Genomic DNA, 25,581 nt, shown 5'->3' with positions numbered 1-25,581 from the left:
ATTTTTCTTTGTGGGTATAATTGTCACTGTGTCCATCCTGCTGCAGGGTGACAAGAAGCTCACCCAGGAACAAGTCTCCAACAGTCAAGTCCAAAGTTGAAGCAGAGTCCTCAGAGAAAATGGAAAATACATTCCCAAACAGTATTTTCTGACATAAAAATATTACTTCAACAACCCAGAGGATGGATTTTTTTTAATTAATGTTTATTGGGGTGACAATTGTTAGTAAAGTTACATAGGTCTTAGGTGTACAATTCTGTAATACATCATCTATATATCACATTCTGTGTTCACCACTGAGAGTCAGATCTCCTTCCATCACCATATATTTGATTCCTTTTACCCTCATCTACCATCCCCCTCCCCCCAACCCTCTGGTAACATCCAACAACATCGATGCTAAATGAAATGCTAAATGAAATAATTCAGACAGAAAAAGTAGAGAACCATATGATTTCACTGATATGTGGTATATAAAACTGAAAACAACACAGGAACAAGACAAACAAATGAAGAAACAAAAACTCATAGACACAGAGGATAGATTCTTAAAAAAAACAAAAACAAAAACAAACCAAAAAAAACAAACAGGAAGATAGTCTCTTCTCCTGTGACTGATTCCACTGTGCTCATAGACATGATGAAAGACAGTGTAACAAACATTCTCCCTGTGATTCTTATTGGTGGATGGATCAATGGGACTTTTTCAGGCTTTGTCACAATGAAGGTCCCATTTCCACTGACCCTCCGTTTTAAGCCTATGCTACTCACATTAGACGCATCCTGGGGGAGTTCTGCATCCTAGTACTTCCTCAATGTCTTGGGGCTTCAGAGCATTTACTCTCTGATTCTGGGACAAGACAATGCCGCGGACCAATCACAGATGAGGCAGAAGCAGAAGGCTGGAGCAGCCATGGACAGGCCCGCAGACACCAACAAAGCTTTCAAGACAGAGTGGGAAGATTTGGAGCTGACATTACCAGTGGGCACTAGGTGATGTGTTAGAGCTCATGGTCAAAGACTTCCACTTTGAAGCCATGCTAAAAAAGGAATTATAGGTCTCTATTTTTTAAAGACCAAGCAGGGATTTTGGAGTAGCACTTAACCTTGTAAGTTTCATTTGAGCAGAAGCGGCTCAAGATAAACCGGAGGGTGGGTGAGCTGGTGGGTGTGCAGCAAGGTTCACTCTTGTCTGAGCCGGTTGCCCTTTATATTTGAAACTAGAGGAAATACACAGAATGTCTGCTGGGTGACTTATCCAGATTTTTAAAAGATATTTAAAATTTTCCATCTGGTGACTCTAGTAATGAAAATCAGAAAAAGGGGGAAAACTCAAGCTAGTGATAATATATAAAACTTAGCAAACATAGTCTTTGGAAAAGGCACTGCCAATTATACCTAATTATTATGTGTAGTCAGCCTGACTTCTAACCACAGGAAACCCGTTTTCTTGGGATCCAGACACCTTGTGCTTTACCTTTAATTTTTTGTTCGTATTTTTATAACTTTCTTTACACAAATAATACATTTTTCATTACAAAACACTTAGGAACCATGGATGAGCAAAGTGAAGCTCGTTGTGCTGTTTATTTTGAGCCTACAGGATGACATAAAGAGCAAATGTGTCAAAACCTTATTCAAATAAACTCTTTTCAGAGTGAATAGCCAGGGCCAGGACAGACTTAGCAAACCTTCTCTATCTCATAATATCGTCCAGCGAAAATCAGTGACCATGAGAAACTGCCAGATTCTCAAGTGCCTTTGGGATCATCAGAGACAGGTTAAATAATGTGATGTCTTGATCTGGAATTCAGATTATATCAAATCCACTGACAAATCAATGGTGCTGTACTGTATATGGCTACTCTATTGACCGAAAGACTACATTTCCCAGTTATTCTGCATGAGAGATTACGTATCACTGTAATAAGGGAGAGAGGGCGATTGCTGTCAGACACATAGTTAAGGTTGCCCAGGAATAATTTGTCTGGATTAGCTCCCAGGTAAGTAGCCATCTCTGTACCAAGAGGTGAATGTAATTTGCATATTGAACACTGTAATCAAGAACAAACGACTCTTGACTCTACAAATTATACCATACTGTTTTCTCTTTTAACAAAAAGCAGCTCTAGACAACATGTAAACAAATGATAGCAGTGATGCAATAAAACTTTATGAAAACAGGTGGCAGTTGCATTTGGTCTGTGGGCCAAAGTTTGCCAGCTACTATTATAAAAGCAAGTTGTCATAGTAATCAAATGTATAAACCTAGACTGGATACCATTTTGAAAATAAGTAATTATAAAAGACATTCCTTGGAAAATTTTTAAAATTTGAATATGGGTAGATATTGGAATATGTAAATTAATTTTGTTATGTGTGATTACATAGCACGTTGGTTAAGTAGGAAATTGTATTTTTGTAGGAGATGAAACATCATGATTATAACACTCTCAAATTATACTGCAAAATGCATAGGAAACAGAAAGCTAATATGACAGTATATTAAATACATATTTCATGTACTATTATGACAACTTTTGTGTATGTAAAAATGTTCATACTAAAAAGTGTGGAAAAATTGCAAAATGGATGTCCTTTTGTTAATTCTAATTAATTTTAAATTGTGGACAAGAATTTAAAATTTTCTATACTTTCTAAATCTACAAATCTAAGTTTCATTCAAAGATTAATTGATTTACGTTAAGAGAGTTGAAGACACTCTCTTGTTTCTTATATCCAGTTTGTCCAGAAAGAATTCAAATTCAAAAGGGGAGTGGTTGCTAGAAACTTTGCTTAATTCATTAAATCCATAGAATCTTTATCTCAGCCCAGTCTTCCTTCTGAGTAGGGAAAAACCCAGTTCTTCCCTCCTGTGTGTCTCCTTTACTTCACTTCTGGCCACCAAATGTGTGCAGATTTTCCCCTACAACAAGCAATTCTCTGTGACACCAGCCAGGTGCCATATAATTTAACTCAACTATTGACACTTATCTACCTGGAGATAATGTCAAATCCCACAGGTTAAGGGCTCAGCCCCACAAGACTGCTCCGCCCCACTTAGATGCCAGATGCAAGTAGCAAGGTCCCTAGGTCACCCACAACTTCTGTCTGATTTGGCTACTACTCAGGTTCCCGTAACCCTCTCCTCAGTTTCAATTACTTTGCCAGAATGACTCACCGATCTCGGGGAAACACATTTACCACTTTATTAAAGGATATGACAAAGGATACAAATGAACAGCCAGATGAATAGCATGAGGTCTGGGAGGGTCCTGAGCACAGGGCTCTGTCCCTGTGGAGTTGGGGAGCATCACCCTCCCAGTGTGGATGTGTTCACCCACCCTGAAGCCTGTCCTATTGGGATTTTATGCAAAATTCCTCACATGGGCACAATCAATTAGTAGCTCAATTTCCAGCTGCTCTATCCTCTCTAGGGAAGTGAGGGTGGGGCTGAAAAGTCCAAGCTTCTAATCAAGGCTTGGTCTTTCTAGTGACCAGCTGTCATCCAGGAGCCAACCTAGAGTCACCTCAATGAACAAAAGATGATCCCAGTGCTCTTATCACTTAGAAAATTACAAGGGTTTTAGGAGCCCTGTGTCAGGAACCGGGGGCAAAGGCCAATATACATATTTCTTATTATTTCACAATCTCAAGAGTCCACTAACAACACAAATGATATTAAAAACAGTAGTGTTTATTGAATTGAACATAGACTATATACCAAAGTTTCCCAAGTTTTCTACATGAACAAACTCATTTAATTCTAACAGCAGCACCACAATGCAGGTACTGTTATCACCATTTACTGATGTTCCCCAGAGAGGATAAACATCTTGCCTAATGTCACACAGGCTGTAAATTGTGGAAAGACAATCATGTTTAAGATATACAATGGCTAAATGCTCTCCCACATCTGCTAGAATAACACACATTTTCTGTGATGTGAATTTAGTTTAATAACTTATTGGCCCTGGAAAGCTTTTATACATAAATCATAAAGAATAACGGTTTCATACATTCTCTTAATTGCCCTCTAGTATAAATATTCTGATAATACATTTTTAAAAATGTTGGGAAACGCTTTCAACCCCCACTTGGACACATAATCATGGGCCTTGGACTCAAAAAATCTGCTAGAACTAGTAAACAAAAGGACTGTTAGAACTAATAAATTTAATAAAGTCATAGGATACAAAATCAACATACAAAAATCAGTTGTGTTTCTATTATACTAACATGAACTATCTGAAAAAGAAATAAAACAATCCCATTTACAATAACATCAAAAACAATACTTAAGAACAAATTTAACCAAGGAAGTGAAAGATGTATATGATGAAAACTGTAAGATGTTGATGAAAGAAACTGAAGAAAGCACAAATAAGTGGAAAGATACCACGTGTTCATGGATTGGAAGAATTAATATTGTTAAAATTTCATACCATCCAAAATGATTTACAGATTCAAAGCAATCCCTGTCAAAATTCATATGGATGCTCCACAGAAATAGAAAAAACAATCCTAAAATTCATATGGCATCACAGAAGACCCTCAGTAGCCAAAGCAATCTTAAAAGAAACAAAGCATCACACTTCCTTATTTCAAAGTATATTGCAAAGCCATGGCAATCAAAACAGAATGGCACTGGCATAAAGATAGACAGATCAATGGGACAAATTAAAAGTCCATAAACAAACTCATGCATATACTGTCAACTGATATTTGACAAAGGTGCCATGAATACACGATGGGAAAAGGATAGTCTCTTCAACAAGTGGAGCTGGGAAAAATCTGGATGTTCACAGGTAAAAGAATAAAATTGGAAGCCTATTTTATACCACTCACAAAAATCAACTTCAAATGATGAGAGACTTGAATTTAACATCTGAAAATGTAAAACTCTTAGAAGAAAATATAGGGAAAAAGCTCCTTAACATTGGCCTTGGCAATTATTTTTTGGATATGGCATCAAAAGCACAGGCAACAAAATAAATGAAACTACTTCAAACAAAAAAGCTTCTGCACAGTGAAGGAAAAAACCAAAAGAATGGGAGAAAATATTTACAAACTATATAACCTACAGAATGGGAGAAAATATTTGCAAACCATATATCTAATAAGGGGTAAATTTCTAAAATATATGAGGAACTCATACAACTCAACAGAAAAAAAAAAAATCTGACCTAAAAAAGGGGCAAAGAACCTAAATAGGCATTTTCCAAAGAAGATATACAAATGGCCAACAGGTACATGAAAAGGTGCTCAACAGCATTAATCATCAAGGAAATGCAAATCAAAAGCACAATTATCTTTATTCACACCTCTTAGGATAGCTATTATCAAAGAGATAAGCGGGTGCTGGATAGCATGTGAAGAAAAGAGAACCCTTGTGCACTATTGGTGAGAATGTAAACTGCTACAGCCACTATGGAAAACAGCATGAAAGCTCCTCAATAAATTAAAAATAGAATTACCATATGATCCAGCAATCCTACTTCTGAGCATTTATCTGAAAGAAACAAAACCACTACCTTGAAGAGGTACCTGCACCCCATGTCCAATGCAGCATTATTCACAATAGCCAGGATACAGAAACAACCTAAATCCATCAGCTGATGAATAGATAGAGAAAATGTAGTGCATACAGTAGAATATTTTTCAAACTTTTAAAAGAAAATCTTGCCATTTATAACAACATGGTCATATGAACTTGAAGGCATTATGCTAAGTGAAATAACATAGAGAAACTCCAGTACTTTATGATCTCAGTTATATCTGCAATCTGAAAAAGTCAGTCATTGAAACAGATAGTAGAATGGTGGTTGCCAGGGGCTGGGGAGGAACGGGGAAAATGTTGGTTAAATGATATAAACTTTCAGTTATAAAATAAGTAAGGTCTGGGGATCTGTGGTATAACGTGGTGTAATGTACAGCAATAGTGCCCAATTCTGTTTGTACACTTGAAATCTGCCGGGAGATCTTAAATGTTCTCAACACACACACACACGCACACACACGCGCGCGCACACACACACACACAATGGTAACCAAGTGAGGTGATGAATATGTTAACTTTATTGTAGTAACTTCACAATTATATATGCATATCAAATGATCACACTGTACACCTTTAATTTTTAAAATAATTTTAAAAATTGAAGTATAATATATATAAAGTACACAAATCACAATTATATAGACTCAGTAAGCCTCCATTTTCAACCAGATTAAGAAATGAAGTACCTGCATGCTTCCAAACTTCTCCCTGTCACTAATCCCCCTCCCACAGCAATAGCCACTGTTGTGACATCGACTAGTATGGCTTGTTTATGTTTAAACAATTGGACTTGGACAGCATTTTCTCTTTTGTGCCTGGCTTCCCCCGCAATGTCTGTGATATTCGATATGTTTTTGTGTCTAGCAATGGCAACATTTCACTGCTGTAGTCTGCAGTCATGGAAATATACCACTATTTATGCTGCTATGAACATCCTGCTCATGTCTTGGTGAATACATGTATGCAATTCTGCTCAGCAAATACCTAGAAGTGGAATTTCTGTGTCATCAGGTACGTGTTTGCTCTTTTAGCGGGCACTGCAGAAGTTTCCCAAATGAGTTGTGCTGTTACATTCCCAGCAACACAATGTAAAAATTCTTGTTACTCCATAGCCTAGCTAATAACTGGTGTTAGATTTTTGGCCATTAGGTTAATTAAAACTTCAGCATTCCAAGAAAGGACTGACTGCTGATCAGCTTCTGAGAGAGAAACCTCTGAGACCATGGAATATCTGGCCCCAAAATAGTGTTTTTGTATATCTAAGGTCTTTGGCTAGGCTGTTATCAGTTTGACCAGTGTTAGGAAATCAAATTCATCCCCCCTAAAATTCATATATTGAAATCCTAAAATCCAGTATCTCAGAACGTGGCTGTACTTGGAGACAGGACCTTTAAAGAGTAAGTTAAAGTGCAGCTATTTGAGTGGACCCTAATTTAATTGTACTAATGTCGCTGCAAAGAGATTAGGACACAAAACCAACTTTTGGCTTCATGATATTTTTTTCTATTGTCATTCTATTCTCTACTTCATTTATCACTGCTGTAATCTTTATTATTAATTTCCTTCTGCTAGCTTTGTGTTTAGTTTGTTCTTTTTCTAGTTCCTTAAGTTGTAAAGTAAGGTTGTGGGTTTGAGATTTTTTGTTTTTTAATGTAAGCATTTATAGCTATAAATTTCCCTTAGCACTACTTACACACCTTAAATTTATACCTCAGTAAAGCTGGGGTGTGCGGGGGGCATGGGGGGTGGAGAATGGGTCTTGCTGGGTCTGCAAATCTTCTTTACCAAAAGATAAAAGAGCCCTCACAGCCTCTGCTGGGCTTATTGCCTTGACAAGGGAATACCTTCCTGTGTCAGGCTTGCTGTGTACTCCTTTGCTCTGCTCCATCGTACGTATCAAGGCCCTCAGTTTTCTGGATGTCAGACCCCAAAGGGAAGTGGTTGGCGTCCTGCCGCTGCAGCACAATGTGGGCTGTCTGCAGCCATATCACCCATGTCAGATGTGGAGTTTATCTGCTGGCGATGGGTTACTGACACATCGCGAGGAGCTAGCTCTTGTGCAACATGTCTCCCCTCTTGCTGTAAACAAACACTGTACCACTCGACACTGGTGTGTATGTTTTATGTTCTCCATGACTTCAAATCACACACTGGTCTCTTCCCTGAGTGGTACTTATCTCCCTTGGCCACACAGCATGGCGATCTAGCGAATAGTGAAACACACAGGAATGTCACAAATGACCTTCTTATATAAAATATAACATACATTCTCTGAATATGAACAATATTTGGGTGATAACCGAAAAATTTCAAACATTAAGTTCTAACGAGTTCATGCCAGTACAAATTATTTGATGTCTTAAAAAAACTGAACCATATATAAAAGCCTTCTCACAATCTCTTCAAATTGTTTCTCTTTGGTATAATTACTTTGTCTACTATATATGTATTCCAGAAAGTATCTCCCTAGTATGAATTCAGTGATGCACTTTAAGGCTTGAACTAAGCCTAAAAGACTTCCCACGCTTGTTACAATCAAATGGTTTCTCACCACTATGAATACTCTGATGGTGCGTAAGTCATCCATACACACTAAAGGCCTTCCCACATTCCTTACATTCATAGGGTTTCTCACCGGTATGAAATCTATAATGTATACTAAGTTGATGGCTACTCCTGAAAGCCTTCCCACAATCTTTACACTCACAGGGTTTCTCACCAGTATGAATTCTCTGATGTATTTTAAGTGTTCCAATGTCACTAAAGGCCTTCCTACATTCCTTACATACATATGGCTTCTCACCAGTATGAACTCTTCAATGTTGAGCAAGGTTTGAGGCATGACTAAAGGCCTTTCCACATTCCTTACATTCAGAGGGTTTCTCACCAGTATGAATTCTCATATGTACTCTAAGGTCTGTATGACGATTAAAGGCCTTGCCACACTCCTTACATTCATAGGGTTTCTCTCCATTATCAATTCTGTGATGTAGAGATGAATGTTTTGTATAAGCGTACATTTTTCCATGGCTGAGTCTTTCATATCTTGATTCCAAATCTAAAACAAGAAAGAAAAAAAGCTGTTTCCTTCACTAGAATATGTTCTATAGTAGTAATTAAAAGAAAACTGAAAATCTCACCCATTAGAGATGATTTACAGAACTCTAAATAACAGTTATAAAACTTGAAAACATGAAAAGTGAGCTTAGAAAATAGTAAGTTATGTAGTAGTGTGCTGGTAAATGTTTAACTACCAGCTCTATACACACACACACACACACACACAGCCCTAATTTGGAGTGTTTGCCAATGTCTATGGTGTAAATACTCCCACCATTGACAATTTTAAGCTATCGATATAATGTAATTAAAGCCAGATTTAGGATGATATATAAAATTTGTCCCTAGAGAGCCAGTACCACCCAGCTTTAACATACCACTTCCATCTATAATCTAAATATATAGATATATAAAGATTTGAAAGGCACCCTTATATCTGATCATTCTTCAATTACAAGGCCCTGAAAAGTACACATTGCCATCACTGTACTTCCCCTATGCACAGCCATGTGTTTTTCTGCCTCTTCAGTTACGATACCAGAGTCTTTACTTAGTTGTCCTCCCCGGAGATTTTATACTTTATCATCCTTGCAGCTGTTCAATCTGTTTTATTACTTCATATCTTTTCTCAAGTCCTCTTTAGCTTTCCCTTTTAACCATGGTCAAACATTCTGGTAGTCCCCAAAAGAATATGTCAATCAATTTTCTGACATATACCAGGTATACATACTAGTTTTATGGTATTTTGAACATTTAGGGACTTTGGGCAAAAAAGGGGACCTGAATGATATAAAAGAGCTTAGAGGAAGAGTGTCAAGAATTATGTGAAAAAGAACTGGCAGTTGTGGGTTGAAGGATAAAAAGTGTATATAAAGCTATATCTTCAGCAAACTTTAGTTTACTTTTTTTCTTTTAATTGGGGAATATTGGAAAACAGTGTGTTTCTCAAGGACCCATCAGCTACGTGTAAATGTCGTTGTTTTCATTCTAGTTGTTGGGAGCGCAGATCAGCTCCAAGTCAAGTTGTTGTTTTCAATGGAGTTGTAGAGGGTGCAGCTCAATCTAGCTGTGGAGGGCGCAGCTCACTGGCCCATGTGGGAATTGAACCGGCGACCTTGGTGTTATGAGTACCATGCTCTAATCACTGAGACAACCGGCTGCCCCAGCAAACTTTAAAGTGCTTAATGAGGGGACTGTGGCTTAGGGCAAAAAAAATATCTTTCTGTAACTAGAGTATGGTATGTGTACAAAAAGTTGAAATAATATTAACAACATTCTTCAGAATAGGATGACAATGGAAATTAGTAACAAATATTAGAAAACAAAAGCTCTTCCATGTGGAAATGGAAATGCCCTCTCCAAAAATGATGAATCACTGTGCAAAGAAAAAACTGAAACGGAAAAATTCTAGTAAATGACAATGCAGAAAATAAGCACATCAGAATCCTGGGCATTCAATTTCACCACTGAGAGAACTCAAAACTTAAATTATTATCTCTATAAAAGAGAGTGAGTTGTAGATCAAACCCCAATATACAGAAAATAAACAACAAAGTAGAAAAAATAAGGATAGAAGCAGAATATGAGTTAGAAAACAGTAGCATTAACAAATAAATCAAAAAGTTGGCACTTTAAAACATTGTTACAGGAACTGTTAGGTAAACCAATCAAATAAGAAAGTAAAAACAAACAAAAATAAGAAAAGAGGAAAATAAGAATTACAGAGTAATTTATTTAAATGTAAGAGTACTACATGAATATTTTAATAAGTGTGGGTAATTTTCTAAGAAAATTCATCAAAACTGACAAAAAAGAGAAAGCCTAAACTAGCCAGATGTTACAGAAGAAATAGAAAAAAGCTGCTAGAAAAGAGAGTTGTAATGAGCATACATTAACACCTATATTTAATACCTATATTATAACACCTATATTATAAAACCTATATTATAATTTCTCAACATTTGTATCTAAAATATGGATATAGGATAGTTGGACAAAGGGAAAATTGAGAAAGTGAACAGGAAAGGTGAGCCTAGAATTCTTATGCCAAAATGAGAGGAAAACTTCAAAGACTAAAGAGTTCTATGATTGGCCCAAACTGCAAAAATAGTAGCATAAAAATGATTATAAAACATGTAATAAAAAGCAATGAATCAACAATGAAATCACAAGACATAAATTTCTCACCATTAAATAACTCCTTATCAGAAGAAATTCTAGTTCCAGTACAGTGGCATTAACTCCCTACAGCAACCCCCCCCCGCCCCCCGATTTCAACTGTAAATGCGTGACAACACAAAAATTAACCACATAAGGACTGTTAATAAAAAGGATTAAAAAGTACAAATTGGCATTTACAAAATAGTCATGAGAATGTAAAGAACAGCATAGGGAATATAGTCAAAATATTGTAATAACTACATATGGTGTCAGGAGGGTACTAAAATTTGGGGGTGATCACCTCGTTAACTTATATAAACGTCAAACCACTATGCCGTACACCTGAAACTAATATAATATTATATGTCAAGTGTAACTGAAAAATAAAAAAATTATTTTAACCTGGTGAAGGAAATAGACATACAAGCCCAGGAAGCATAGAGAGTCCCAAATAAGATGAACCCAAACAGGTCCGCACCAAGACATATCATAATTAAAATGCCAAAGTTTAAAGACAAAGAGAATCTTAAAAGCAGCAAGAGAAAAGCAGTTAGTTAACCACAAGTGAGCTCCCATAAGAGTGTCAGCTGATTTCTCAACAGAAACTTTGTAGGCCAGAAGGGACTCTCAGGAAATATTCAAAGTGATGGAAAAGCAAGGACCTACAATCAAGATTATTTCTACCAAGCAAAGCGATCATTTAGAATTGAAGGACAGATACAGAGCTTCTCAGACAAGAAAAAACTACAGGAGTTCACCAACACCAAACCAGTATTACAAGAAATGTCCAAGGGGTTACTTTAAGAAGAAAAGATTAAAAGTATGAATAATAAAGTGGCAATAACTACATATCTATCAATAATTACTTTAAATGTAAATGGATTAAATGCTTCAATCAAAATATAGGGTTGCTGAATGGATAAGGAAACAAGGCCCATACATATTTTGCTTACAAGAGACCCACTTCAGATCAAAAGATACACACAGACTAAAAGTAAAGGAATGGAAAACCTATTTCACACAAATAAAAACAACACACACACAAAAAAAAACTAGCTAGGGTAGCAATACTTATATCAGACAAAATAGACTTTAAAACAAAGTATATAAGAAGAGACAAAGAAGGGGCCGGCCTGGTGGCTCAGGCAGTTGGAGCTCCATGCTCCTAATGCCAAAGGCTGCCGGTTCGATTCCCACATGGGCCAGTGGGTTCTCAGCCACAAGTCTGCTGGTTCGACTCCTTGACTCCCGCAAAGGATGATGGGTTCCGCCCCCTGCAACTAAGATTGAACACGGCACCTTGAGCTGAGCTGCCGCTGAGCTCCCAGATGGCTCAGTTGGTTGGAGCATGTCCTCTCAACCACAAGGTTGTGCCAGTTCGACTCCGGCAAGGGATGGTGGGCTGCGCCCCCCGCAACTAACAACGGCAACTGGACGTGGAGCTGAGCTGCGCCCTCCACAACTAAGACTGAAAGGACAACAACTTGAAGCTGAACAGCATCCTCCACAACTATGATTGAAAGGACAACAACTTGACTTGGAAAAAGTCCTGGAAGTACACACTGTTCCCCAATAAAATCCTGTTCCCCTTCCCCAATAAAATCTTAAAAAAAAAAAAAAAAAGAAGAGATAAAGAAGGATCCAGTAATCTAACTTTGGGTATTTATCCAAAGAAACCCAAAAGACTAATTTGAAAAGACATGTATGCATTCATATGTTCATTGCAGCATTATTTACAGTAGTCGAGATACAGAAACAACCTAAGTATCTATCGATAGATGAATAGATAAATACATATATATGTGTATATATATATACAATGGAGTATTATTTGGCCATAAAAAAACTGAATGAATGGACCAGACAGTATTGAGCTGAGTTACATAACTCAGACAAAGACAAATACCATATGATTTCACTTATATGTGGAATCTAAAAATCAAAATAAACAAAAAACAAAACAAATCCAGAAACAAACTCAAAGACAGAGAACATTGTCGCTGCAGCACATTCCTGGACACATTGCCCGAGCCCCTTTCAGCCCTGAACAAAGGGGGCATCACTGCATGCAACCAGCCTCACCACCAGGAGCCACTCCAGCTCAGTAGGCGAGTGCCCCAAATGCCCCAGGCACACTCAGCTCCAAGTGGCCTGCCACCTGGCACACAGCCTGCTCAGAAGCCATTTCTACATCAGGCCACTTTTTCAAGACTGGGATGGATAATTATTTTGTCTAATTCACATAAACAACATAGAAAGTCAAACAAATGAAAAGACAGAAGAATATCTGTCATATGAAGTAACAAGAAAAATTCCAAGAAAAAAAACCCTAAGAAAACAGAGGTAAGTAATTTGCCTTATAAAGAATTAAAAGAAACGGTCATAAAGATGCTCATTAAACTTGAGAGCAGAACAGAGAAACTTAAGGAGAACTTCAAAAGAGTTCAAAGGTATAATAAAGAAAAAGCAGATCTGAAAAATACAATAACTGAAATGAAAAATACATTAGAAGGAATCAAGAGCATATTAGCTAATGGAAGAACAGATCAGCAACATGGAATACAGACTAGTGAATATCAACCAATTACAACAACAAAAAAAGAAAGAGAATTTAAAACAAAAAGAAAGAAGCCAACAAGGATAGCTTAACAGATCCCTAGGAAGCATCAAGCTCTCAAATCAGCATTATAGGGATCCCATAAGGCGGAGGACAGAAAAGAACAGAAACGTTAAGAAATAATGATTGAAAATTTCCTAATTTGGGAAAGGAAACAGACATCCAGGCTCAAAAAGCACAGAGTTCCAAACAAGATGTAACCAAAGAGACCCAACCAAGACATATTATAATTAAAATGGAAAAAGTTAAAGATAAAGACACAATCTTGAAGGAGGCAAGAGAAAAATAACAAGTTACATACAAAGGAAACCCCATAAGGCTATCAGCTGATTTCTCAGCAGCAACCTTACAGGCTAGAAGGGAGTAGCAAGACAGCTTTTAAAGCGCTGAAAAAAGGAACCTAAGACTCAGAATAATTTACAAAGCAAGGCTGACATTTCAGAATTGAAGGATAGATAGAGAGCTTCCTGGACAAGCAAAATCTAAAGGAGTTAACCACCATTAAACTAGCTTTACAAGAAATGTAAAGGGCCTTCTTTAAGCAGAAAAGGCAAGGCCATAAACAGAAATAAGAAAATATGAGAAAGGAAAAACACCTCACGGATAGAGCTAATTATTTAATAAACATAGTGAATCAGGCATTTAAAATGCTACTAAGAAGGTACAAAGAAAAAAGAATCAAACTTAACTCAAACCACAATAAGCAGATAGGAGATACACAACACAAAAAGATCTAAAATGTGGCATCAATAATATAAACCACTAAGGGGGGAGGAAAAATGTAGTCCTTATAGAATATATTTGAACTTAAACACCTATTAGCTTAAAATAGACTGCTATAGATACAGAACAATATACATAAACCTCATGATAACCACAAACCTAAAACCTACAAAAGACATACAAACAACAAAGAGAAAGGAACTGAAAGCAAAAAACTACAGAAAAACAGCAAACCACAAAAGAAGGGAACAGAGAACTACAAAAACAACCAAAAAACAATTAATAAAATGGTAAAAAGTACATACTTATAATAATTACTTTAAATATAAATGGATTAAATGTTCCCATATAAAGACATAGGATGGCTACAAAAGCAGTTCTAAGAGGGAAGTTCATAGCTATACAGACCTACCTCAAGGAACAAGAAAAGTCCCAAATAATCTAACTCTACACCTAAAGGAACCAGAAAAAGAATAAACAACACCCAAAGTAAACAGAAGGAAGAAAATAGTTAAGATCAGAGCAGAAATAAACAAAATAGAAATTAAAAAAATAGAGAAGATCAATAAAACTAAGAGCTTGTTCTTGAAAAGATACACAAAACTAAGTCCTTTAGCCAAAATCATCAAGAAAAAAAGAGAGAGCCCATATAAATAAAATCATAAATGAAAGAGAAGTTACGACTGACACCACAGAAATACAAAGAATCATTAAAGGATACTATGAATAATTCTATGGCAACAAATTGGACAATCTAGAAGAAATGCACAAATTTCTAGATATATTACCTTCCAAGACTGAACCAGGAAGAAATACAAAATCTAAACAGACCTATTACTAGCAATGAAACTGATTCAGTAGTCAACAAACTTGCTACAAATAAAAGTGCAGGTGAAACTAGACAGCTTCACAGGTAAATTCTACTAAACATTCAAAGAGGAATTAATACCTAACCTTCTTAAACTATTTCAAAATTGAAGAGAAAGGAATGCTTCCCAAACTCATCCTACAAAGCCAGCATTACCCTGATACCAAAACCAGACAAAAACACTACAAAGAAAGAAAATTATAGGCTAATATCCTTGATGAACAGAGATGCAAAAATTCTCAACAAAAATATTAGCAAACTGGATTCAACAATACATTAAAAAGATTGTACACCATGACCAAGTGGGATTTATTGCAGAGATGCAAGGATGTGAACCAATCCCACTTCTGGGCATTTATCCGAAGACATCCAAAACACTAATTCGAAAAGATACATGCATCCCTGTGTTTACTGCAGCATTACTAGTAATAGCCAAGATATGGAAGCAACCTAGATGTCCATCAATAGATAAATGGATAAAGGTACGGTATATATACTCAATGGAATATTACTCAGCAATAAACAAAAAAATGAAATCTTGCCATTTGAGACAGTATGGATGGACCCAGAGGGTACTATGCTAAGTGAAATAAGTCAGGCAGGGAAAGACAAATACTGTATGATTTCACTTATATACGGAATCTAAAAAACAAATGAACAAATAAAACAGACCCATAGATATAGAGAACAAGCTGACAGTTGCCAAAAGGGAGGGGGATGTGGGCAATAAGAAGGAAAAAAAAGATTTTAAAAGATACTACATCAAAGACAGCAAATAAGGTACGCAAAATTATTAGTCATTATGGAAAAGCAAATTAAAACCACATTGAAATGCTGCTGTATACTTACTTGAAAGGCTAACATTAAGAAAGGATGACCACACCCATTATTCAAGAAACAGAGGATCCAGAGCTCTCTTACAATTGAAGGTGAAATAGTTAACAATGCTGTAAAACAGTTCCTTACAATTTTTTTTAAAGATTTTATTGGGGAAGGGGAACAGGACTTTATTGGGGAACAATGTATACTTCCAGGATTTTTTTCCAAGTCAAGTTGTTGTCCTTTCAATCTCAATTGTGGAGGGTGCCATTCAGCTTCAAGTTGTTGTCCTTTCAGTCTTAGTTGTGGAGGGTGCAGCTCAGCTCCAGGTCCAGTTGCCGTTACTAGTTGCAGGGGGCGCAGCCCACCATCCCTTGCAGGACTCAAGGAATTAAACTTGACAACCTTGTGGTTGAGAGCCCACTGGCCCACGTGGGAATCGAACCGGCAGCCTTTGGCGTTAGGAGCATGGAGCTCTAACCGCCTGAGCCACCAGACAGGCCCCTAGATACTCAATTATTCCAGCACCATTTTAAAAAAAGAATTTCCTTTCCCCATTGGATTGTTTTGACACCTTTTTTGAAAATGAAATTGTATGAATGTGTGTCTGTTTCTGGTCTCTATTGTGTTTTTCATGTCGGTGTGGAAAACGCAAGTGTTGAGGCAGGTTTTTCATACATGACCTTTATCAAATTGAGGTAGTTCTGTTCTTAGTTTGCTGAATCTTTTTTATTCTGTATAGGTATTCAATTTCTTTATCTGAATCTATTGAAATAGTTATTTTTCAAAACTTTACATTCAGTAAAATTCACTGAGTATCTCATGCTGAGATATTTCCTCTCCACATTGTAAACCTTTTCTTTGCTGAGAAGGGAGCTTTCCAACCAGTGTTTCAAGGATGTGTTTACGAAGTGTGTTTACCACCCGAGGTATCACTTACACAGATAACTTCTCCTGCCTGACTTGTTCTTACCTGTACACCACCTTCTTGTTTCTTCCCTTACAACCATTCAGGGATCTTTTCCTTGCTCCAATAAGGTAATTACACCTGGCTTAGAAATGGAATGGCCTGCTTACAAAAAAAAAAAAAAGAAAGCCACAGAATAGAGAAATAAGTTGCAACTAGTTAAGATTAAAATTATAATAATCAAAAGGTCATAATGATATTGAGTATTTTAGGGATGAATGAGAGAATTGAAGAACAAGAGATCAATTAGGTAAAGTTTTTATTTTGCTATTTGTTTACAATTTAAACTCATATGTCCTCTAACTCTAGAGAGCAAGCATAATGTGGCTGAAGACACAATGTGGAGCCTGGGATCAATTCCTGCCTTTGCCACCTTCCAGCTGGATCTGACCTTGGGTGATTCACTTAAACCCACTATACCTTAGTATTCTCGCTTGCAAAAGGGGATAATAATTGTACAGTTGTGGGGATTAAATCAGTTAATCCTATGTTATTTTTATTAATTAAATCACATAATGTGCTTAGAATAATGATTATTACAGAGTAATCACAATGTTAGCTATTAACATTATTGTTATGTTATTAGAGTACACAAGAAAAGATAGCTATAAGATATTCATTGCATTTTGAATGTAATTTTCATGGATGACAACTTTCAACTACAAATCAGATAAACTTTATTTTAGAAAACAGACTGCTTCTGGTAAAGTGAATTCCAATTATCCAATCCACCACTATATAATTGTAGAGGCTCTTTTGATAATGAGAGCAATTCAAGACACTATGTGAAGTTGATTCCCCTGAAACTGGATCAGATAATCAAATGGAGTATTATAGCAATTTGGAACACAAATGAAAAAGAAATGTGAATCCTTTCACAATGGTTATACAATCTGTACCACAGATTTCTCAACTAGCTGCTTGGTCATTATAGAAGAGAGGCAAATACAAAGAAACAGAGGAAGGTGTGAATGTTATTGAAGGATAGGTAAGATGAAGGCATTTCATGGAGTTGCCATTTCTAACCTAACAAAGCTCAACCACTTTTTTGGGAAGAGGGAAAACAAATGTACCTATTTTCTTTAAAGGCAGCCCTGAAAATTGCAGTGGAAAAAACCTACAGACTACTTACTATACAGTAGACTATAAATTACTCTAAGTTATTTGAGGCTGATAAACATACCCAGTAAGACTAAGTTACCATAGTTCTCCATCATCACGTCCCAGTACAAAGTCTTCTGAACAAGGTCCAGACATTCCCATTACTGCTGAGAAAAGTCTACCGCCACATCTCTGAAAGTCAATGATCCCTGAAATAGTAAATAGATGTATTACTGGAGAAATTAAAGAAAATACTTTGAAAGTGGGAGCAGAGGAGATGAAAGACTTCTATGCAGAAAAGAAGAATATGGAAAGCACGTAGGCTGGCAATCTGTGATGTGGAAGGAGACTAAAGCAGAACGTACACATATTTTTGAAGAAGCCTGCTGACACAGACGAAACATCTTCCATACTCTGGGATACTTCTAAATATCAGAACCCTTTGGAAATGGACAAAATGTTTCCCTACAAAATTTTAAAAAGTGCACAAGGAATAATGTCCAAATGATACATTATGATGCTCATAAATTTTCAATAAATGTGAGTTGAGTTACTGAGGAATATTTTAAGGGAAGAAACTTTTTCATTTTATTTTATTTTATTTATTTTTGGCGGGGAGAGAAAGAGAAAATTTTAATCATGAGATGTTTCTCTCTAATTTTTAGAAAACTGGGTTGCATAAAATTAAAGACTTTCTTCAAGCATCAAGTACTTCAGTATGTAAGATATTACCATAAGGATTTTCACTTGTTTCAGTAAATCCACGTTTAGTTGGCACATGACATTACATTTTACAAATATATCAGATTTAAACATCTATACAGTGAGTTTGTACAACATTTGGAAGGTCTTTCCCAATTCTAAAATTCTGTTTTCACCTACTACAGTCAATTAAGTTCACGAGCTCATCCTCGAAAAAGTGCTAACATACGTCATTGCTGAATAGCACTACGGTCACCTTCGAAGTACTCCCCTTGGGAAGCTATGCATCAACGCCAGGGCCGAGTCCACCCTTCCAAGCAATTTTGGAACTCTTTTTCTGGAATGGCCATCAGAGCTGTCGTCGTATTACCCTTGATGTTCTGAATGTCATCAAAATGTCTTCCTTTCAATATTTCCTTCATATTCAGGTAAAGAAAGAAGTCATTGGGGGCCAGATCAGGTGATTAGGGAGGGTGTTCCAATACAGTTATTTGTTTACTGACTAAAAACTCCCTCAGACAGTGCCGTGTGAGCTGGTGCATTGTCGTGACGCAAGAGCCATGAATTGTTGGCGAAAAGCTTAGGTCGGTTAACTTTTTCATGCAGCCTTTTCAGCACTTCCAAATAGTAAACTTGGTTAACTGTCCTGTTGGTACAAATTCATAATAAATAATCCCTCTGATATCAAAAAAGGTTAGCAACATTATTTTGACTCTCGATTTGGACTGATGGAACTTTTTTGGTTGTGGAGAATTGGCTGACTTCTACTGTGCACTTTGACGTTTTGTTTCAGGGTCATATTGGTACACCTACATTTCATCACCAGTGGGAACACGGCCCAAAACATCATCTTGCCTCTCCAAAAGGTCTTGACAAATTTGACTCTCCTTTGCTTTTGTTCATCGGTGAGCTCCTTTGCGACCATTTTTGCACACACCTTTCTCATGCCAATATTTTCAGTTAAGATTTTCCTGTTTCTCTATTGATGTTTACTTGGTCTGCTATGCTTCTCACAGTCAGCCAACAATTTTGATGCACTATTCGACAAATTTTTGCAATTTTTTCATCAGTCTGCTCGTTAATGGCCGCCCTGACCTCTCTTATCAATGATGCGTTCTCACCCCTCAGAAAAATGTTAAATCCATTTGTACACTGACATTTTCTTCATGGCATTATCCCCATAAACCTGGACTAACATGCCCCTGATTTCACTTCTACTCTGGACAAGTTTAACAAGAAATTTAATGTTTATTCGGTGCTGTAATTCAAGCTCAGACATTCTCACGATGGCACACAAAAACACGCAACAACAATAATGAATGCCACTCAGCAAGACACTGCCACACATCGACACAAACATAGCTGTGAGACAGTGATATACCAACATTATGAAACCTTACTGAGCTGTTTGTACAGTGCTGCCAATGTAAGTTCACGGTGACAAGTTCTCAAACTTAATTGTCAAACCTCGTATATATAATAATATTTATTTTTGTTGCCATCTACTATTTTTCACTGAGCGATTTCCTTATTTTGAGTGTGGTAGGTAATTTCATTACTGATGACCTCCATCTCCTGGTATTTATGTCCTTGTGTAATCTCCTCTCTTTGAATGTGGGCGGAACGTAGCAAGAGTGAATTGTTTTTAACAAATAGAATATAGTACATGTGATGGAATGTCACTTCCAACATTAAGTTATAAAAGACTATAATTTCCACATTGCTCATCCTCTCTTGTGGTCTCACTTGCTCACTCTGATGAAACCAGCTACCATGTTGTGAGCTGCCCTATGGAGAGGCCACAGAACAATAAACTAAGAAGAGTCTCCAGTCAACAGCTACTGATGAAGCGAGGCCCTTGGTCCACTGCCATGAAGAACTATATCCTGTCGACAACCACCTGAGTGAGCTTGCATGCAGATCTACCCAGAGTTGAGCTTTAAGATGACACAACCTTCATCAACACCTTGATAGCCTTGTAAGAGTCCTAGAGCAGGAGAGCCAAGCTAAGCCATGTCCAGATTGCTGACTCACTGAATCTGAGAGATAAATGTTCACTGCTTTAAGATACTACGTTTTGGAGTAATTAATTACGCAACAGGTAATACATTGAGTCAAAGGATATTGAAGAAGGCTGGAATTATATAGACGTCACCCAAGCTTAACAAGTCTCATTCAACAAAAAAATAGCCTTAGTATTATGTCTCATGGCTTTCCTACCAAGTCCATGACCACATTGTCATATACTCATCCATACAAAGAGTGAGATTTCACTCTATATTAAGATTCAGTTCATTAAATGACAAATTCCATTTCGTCTACTTGGAAATCTCAGGTCTGAAGAAAATTTCAATTATCATGGATAGTTAAATATAACTATTTGTCTCCATTTGTCTCCATCTCACCAAACACAGACCTGACCCACATAGCATAAATTTTTACTTCAAAGAACTGAACCCTTCACTACTTCATCACTGTACTTAATAGAAGTATGGGAACTTAATTTGGTCAGCAATTACGTGAACACCAGTTAGTTTACAACAGGCCACATAGAGAGACCACTAGGTAATTTGGCATCACATTTCACTGGAATAAGAGCTGGGAAGCAGGTTATTTCTTTCTTTTAGGAACCTTAAAAATTAATGAAAATACTTACATGACCTAAAACACACATACATATTTCAACAAGGAGAGAAACATCAACTTACATGGGCCATGGTTTTAGACCTTCCAAGAGTGGATCAGTCCTCTGGGTTCCTCTATCAGAAAAGCAAAGTCCAGAAAACCCAGACCTGGGAGAAGAGAAAGACCTTGAGACCAGTTGTGCTTTAGTTTTTCCCTGCTGGACTTAAGTTAATGTTATAATTATGTTCTTCCATTCCAGGTTTCAAATCAAACCTCATTATCATACATAATTTGGATACATTAGGGTTCTAAACAAATCCATTTCCTCATTCCATTCCCAGGAGTCTTAGCTGCAGAGTCACTTCTGCATTGAAGCCAGACTCAGGTACCTCAGCAGGAAATTTTCTGGTCAATGTGCCATTGTGGTGAGGCTGATCTGGACCTGAGATTAGGCAACTCTGTCCTGCTCTGAGCACATCTTCCGCTTTCCATTCCCATCTTCAAGAACGAAACGAGGCCAGCCACATTATCCAGCCAGAACCTCTTTTGGGGCCTTGATTAGGTGACGTTGACTGAAATACTACAGATGGACCGAAATGTTCAGCATTCTGAGTCTAGCAATGCTTACTCGTTAAATACATGACAAACCAACATTGTCCTAGAATACAAAGTAATCATTAAATGTTAAGTCGAAAAGAAGGTGGAAAGAAAAGAATATTTAAGGACATGGAGAATGTTCCATATGTAACATCAATAGAAACATCAAGTTGACCACATATTTATTTTTGTAAAATATAAAAATATACTAATCCATACACAGAGAATGGCAGACAGACAGATAATCATAAAACAGAAGATAAAGTTGGAAATTTATATGGGGGTGACATGTAACGTGAAACATGTGCACGCTTTTTCACATCGCCAAATTGGAGACTTCTGTGGACCTGTCTTTCTGTGGCAGGGGGACATGGCTGAGAGGGGCGCAGAAGCAGCAGCAGGGACCAAAAGCTGTATGTCATATGACACCGCAGAGCCACGGCAGCCGACTCTCACAGAAAGGACATGCACCCAGTGTCTCCGTCACACAAGGACGACTGCGCGCCTGTCGCAGTCTCACAACTGCGCCCACCGGCACAGGGGGGCGCCGCGGCCCTTCACAAGCGCGGCACGGCCGCTCACAAACACACACTCTTCTGTCCCTTCTCACACAGAACAGCACCTTCTTCTACTGCTCACACACCCACAGGCCGAGGTGGTGGGCGGACTTCCTCTCCTGCGCGCCGGGCTTTCGCGCTCCGAGCGCCTCCGGCCACCGCACTCTCCCCGCCACTCACCGTGCGACGCCGGCTCCAGCGTACGTCTGCAGTCTTTTCCGGAGCGACCCTCACGGATTTCTTCTTCAGATGGGTCCCACTCCCGCGCAGCGCGCCACCAGGGACACGGAAGAGGAGCAGGAAGCCCTCGAGGGATGCAGCAGATGAAGCAGGGCCTGGAAAGCCCGGAAGTGCAGCACCTGCCCTGCCCGAGCCCCGGGGACTTCTGGGAGTGGCAGCCCACACTGGGCATGCGCACAGCGCATCTGCGCCGCGCGGGAAGCGCCCTGCGGGCGGGCGGAGGCGGCTTCGGAGTTTCTACCGCTGGCAGGAGGCGAGTCTGGGTGGGAGCAGACCCCGAGTTCTGAGAAGGGGACTGCGAGCTCTTCTCTTATGGAGGTCTCGTGTGTGTGTGTGTTCAGGTGTGCTTTCCCCTTCCAAAATACTCGTTACACCTGAAATGCACAGGTGCTCTGAAATTTCCATTTCAGAGTTGAAGCTTCTGAGGTCAATAGAGATTACATATCGTGCACAGTTATTGCATGCATGCCTAGGTCTGAAATTCTTGAATTTGGGACACTGGGTTTATTATACCCTCTGAAATAATGACAACCTATGGTAATGATAACTTTTAATACCACCGGAAAACTCCTAGCTTGTCCAATATAGTGGTAAGAAAATTGACTAACATCGTGTACAGGTGAAGTTACGAGTACGTTATAGTCTTCGTTACATTACATTTTTCATCCTTGTACACATAAAAGATGAACTGAATAAAGGTGGCAAAAAAACGATCTGAAAAAAAAATCTTGTAAATATTTTTTATTATTTTGGTTTAGGCTAAAGTTTTTCTAAACATAACCAAGGAGGGAAATCCTAATAGATGTGTAGATGTGTATACACAAGTAGAGAGAGACAACCTCATTATGCTTGTTATTTGTACATCTTAATATTTATAAATCTCCAAAATATCTGAATGGTAAAAATAAAGGAAAAACAAAAACTTAACATACATGAATTTGAGGGAAATATTTGTAACATTAAATGGACAAATAGGTAATAATTTAATGTCTCCACTTAAAATGGAATAAGAGGAAAAAGAATAAAGACTAGACATTTCACCATTCACTAATAAAATAGTCAAAAAATATTACAGTCACAATCTAAGAACTTCTTGATCATGTAGGGGAAGAAAATAATATTCTCTCTACACTTTTGAGTTCTTGACTGAGACCCTGTAATAAAAGACAGATTAACAAAAGCAAAATAGTATATTAAACTGTGCAGTGGCATATCACCAAAAGAAACCTGAAACAAAACACTCATACGGCAGCTTAGGATTTTACATTATATAGCGTCTTCAGCAAAGAACAGTAAATTTGTAGAGAAATGACAGGACAAGGAAAGGAATTTTAGGCGTCCGAGGACAACAAAATGGGGTTGCCAAAAATATATATACAGGTGGACACTTTGGTCAATGTTGCCCAAGCAGTAGTTCACTGCAATCAGAAGTGTCTGGACATTGATGGTAACCACTTGAGTACCTCTCGTAATTGCAGAAGTCAAACGTGACTTATATTCATCTTTTGTTATCAGTATATATTGAGCAGTACAATTTGAATACAGTTTTCCTTTCTTAAAATGTGTGTACATGTTTTTGGCATCCTCTTTATATGGGAGGAAACTAACAGAGTGAAGTTTGTTTGCAGATTTCTCTGGTGTCATCTTTGGGCTGTTAAGAGTCTATCCCCAGTCAAAGGAGACTTTATTTTCTGATTGTAGGCAGAAAGGGGGAGCTTTTTCTGTGTTTGAAGCATCTTCATTTCCTTCAGCACAAAATAATTTTTAAGTCAAAGAGGCATATTTTGGGGTGACATATTCTGGTTTCCTTTAATCATTTATCTCTTCCATTAAGTCAGTTCTTGGATTTATTGCTCATGAATCTCCTGAATAATCTTACACATCTACTATTTCAAAAATAATTTTCAGCAGCCTCTTTCTCCTTAGTTGAGGTTAAACTCTCACATATTGATTTTTCGTTATACTTTTCCATAGACTATGACACTCTCTTCATTAGCATCATTGGTCACTTCCTTGCATATCAGGAAAATACTACGACACATTATGTACTGTGATTTCCTTGGAACTGTATCTGGTCCTCTGTGACTCTTCTCAAGTAGACAATAGGCCAGGATACATTCCTGTCTTCTTGGTCAGGTGCATGGGAAAGGGGGGAAAATCCAAACTCTGTCATTTCAAAGTTGAGGACTATGTGGAAGCCTACAAATAATTACCCATAGTAAGGTTTTAATGCTCCCCTCAGGAGTGTTTAAGGTTGTTTGACTTTCTGGAAGGAAGAGGAGGTCTTGATGAAAGCCAAGAAGAAAATATCTCAGAGGATTGCAGACAAGGTGCTTGCCCACACACTCTGCTCAGGGTGCCTAAATCCAAGTGATAAAGTAGAGGTTTGTGAATTTAAAACAATAGGACAGGTTGTTCCAGGTTTAGCTTGGGAGATATACATGGAGCTGGAAAGTGCATTGCTCTCATATTTACAACTAGAAAAAAGGTGGGAAAAGTACAAATTCATAAGTTTTCCTGAAACTATTAGAGATCTGAGGTCACGGTGCAAACAAGGACCACGAAATCTGGTGAGTGAGACAGTCCCTTCAGGGAGAAACAAGACCTAAGCATTTGATTCCTGGGACAGATGCCACTGAATGACATAGAAGCTAGTAAAATGTGGCATCTACAAAGTTTTAACGAACTGCTGAAGGCCAAGAGTGGACTAGTGTGAGAGTGTGAAGTACCAAGGGGCTACAGACAGGAGGCTCACACTCTCCTGCAGGCTTTTCCCTAGGAACCCCACCAGGATCACTCTCTCACAAGGAGGAGCAAGAGATCCTACAAAAATTTCTCCCAATCTGTCTATTGGCCATCTGTATGTCCTCTTTGGAGAATGACTATCCTTTTACTTACAAACTATATGTGCATAAAGAAATATTTAACTCAACACATCCACTACCTCACAGTTACCTATTTTGTGGAAGGAATGCTTAATTAAAA

General features: G+C 37.8%; 1 protein-coding gene and 1 pseudogene across 2 annotated transcripts in view; one reads left to right on the top strand and one right to left on the bottom strand.

Annotated features, from left to right (window-relative positions):
• SIPA1L3 (signal induced proliferation associated 1 like 3) overlaps positions 1–22,722 on the bottom strand; it is a 270,995-nt gene extending 248,273 nt beyond the window's left edge. The window contains exons 1-2 of the mRNA XM_081031969.1: positions 22,537–22,722; positions 21,286–21,369 (exon numbers count right to left, since the gene is read on the bottom strand). The gene's annotated coding sequence lies outside the window, so the exon portion shown is untranslated. The remainder of the gene's footprint in view (positions 1–21,285; positions 21,370–22,536) is intronic.
• On the top strand, positions 8–1,058 carry LOC308489871 (ER membrane protein complex subunit 3-like; annotated as a pseudogene). Its single transcript has 2 exons — positions 8–225; positions 592–1,058. The product of its transcript is annotated as an ER membrane protein complex subunit 3-like (transcript).
• Positions 22,723–25,581: the final 2,859 nt, after the last annotated feature.

This window comes from Rhinolophus hipposideros (genome assembly GCF_964194185.1).
Source record: "Rhinolophus hipposideros genome assembly, chromosome: 21".
Lineage (NCBI taxonomy): Eukaryota > Metazoa > Chordata > Mammalia > Chiroptera > Rhinolophidae > Rhinolophus > Rhinolophus hipposideros.
The sequence above is the reverse complement of the archived record's forward strand: the minus strand, read 5'-3'. Positions and strand labels throughout refer to the sequence as shown.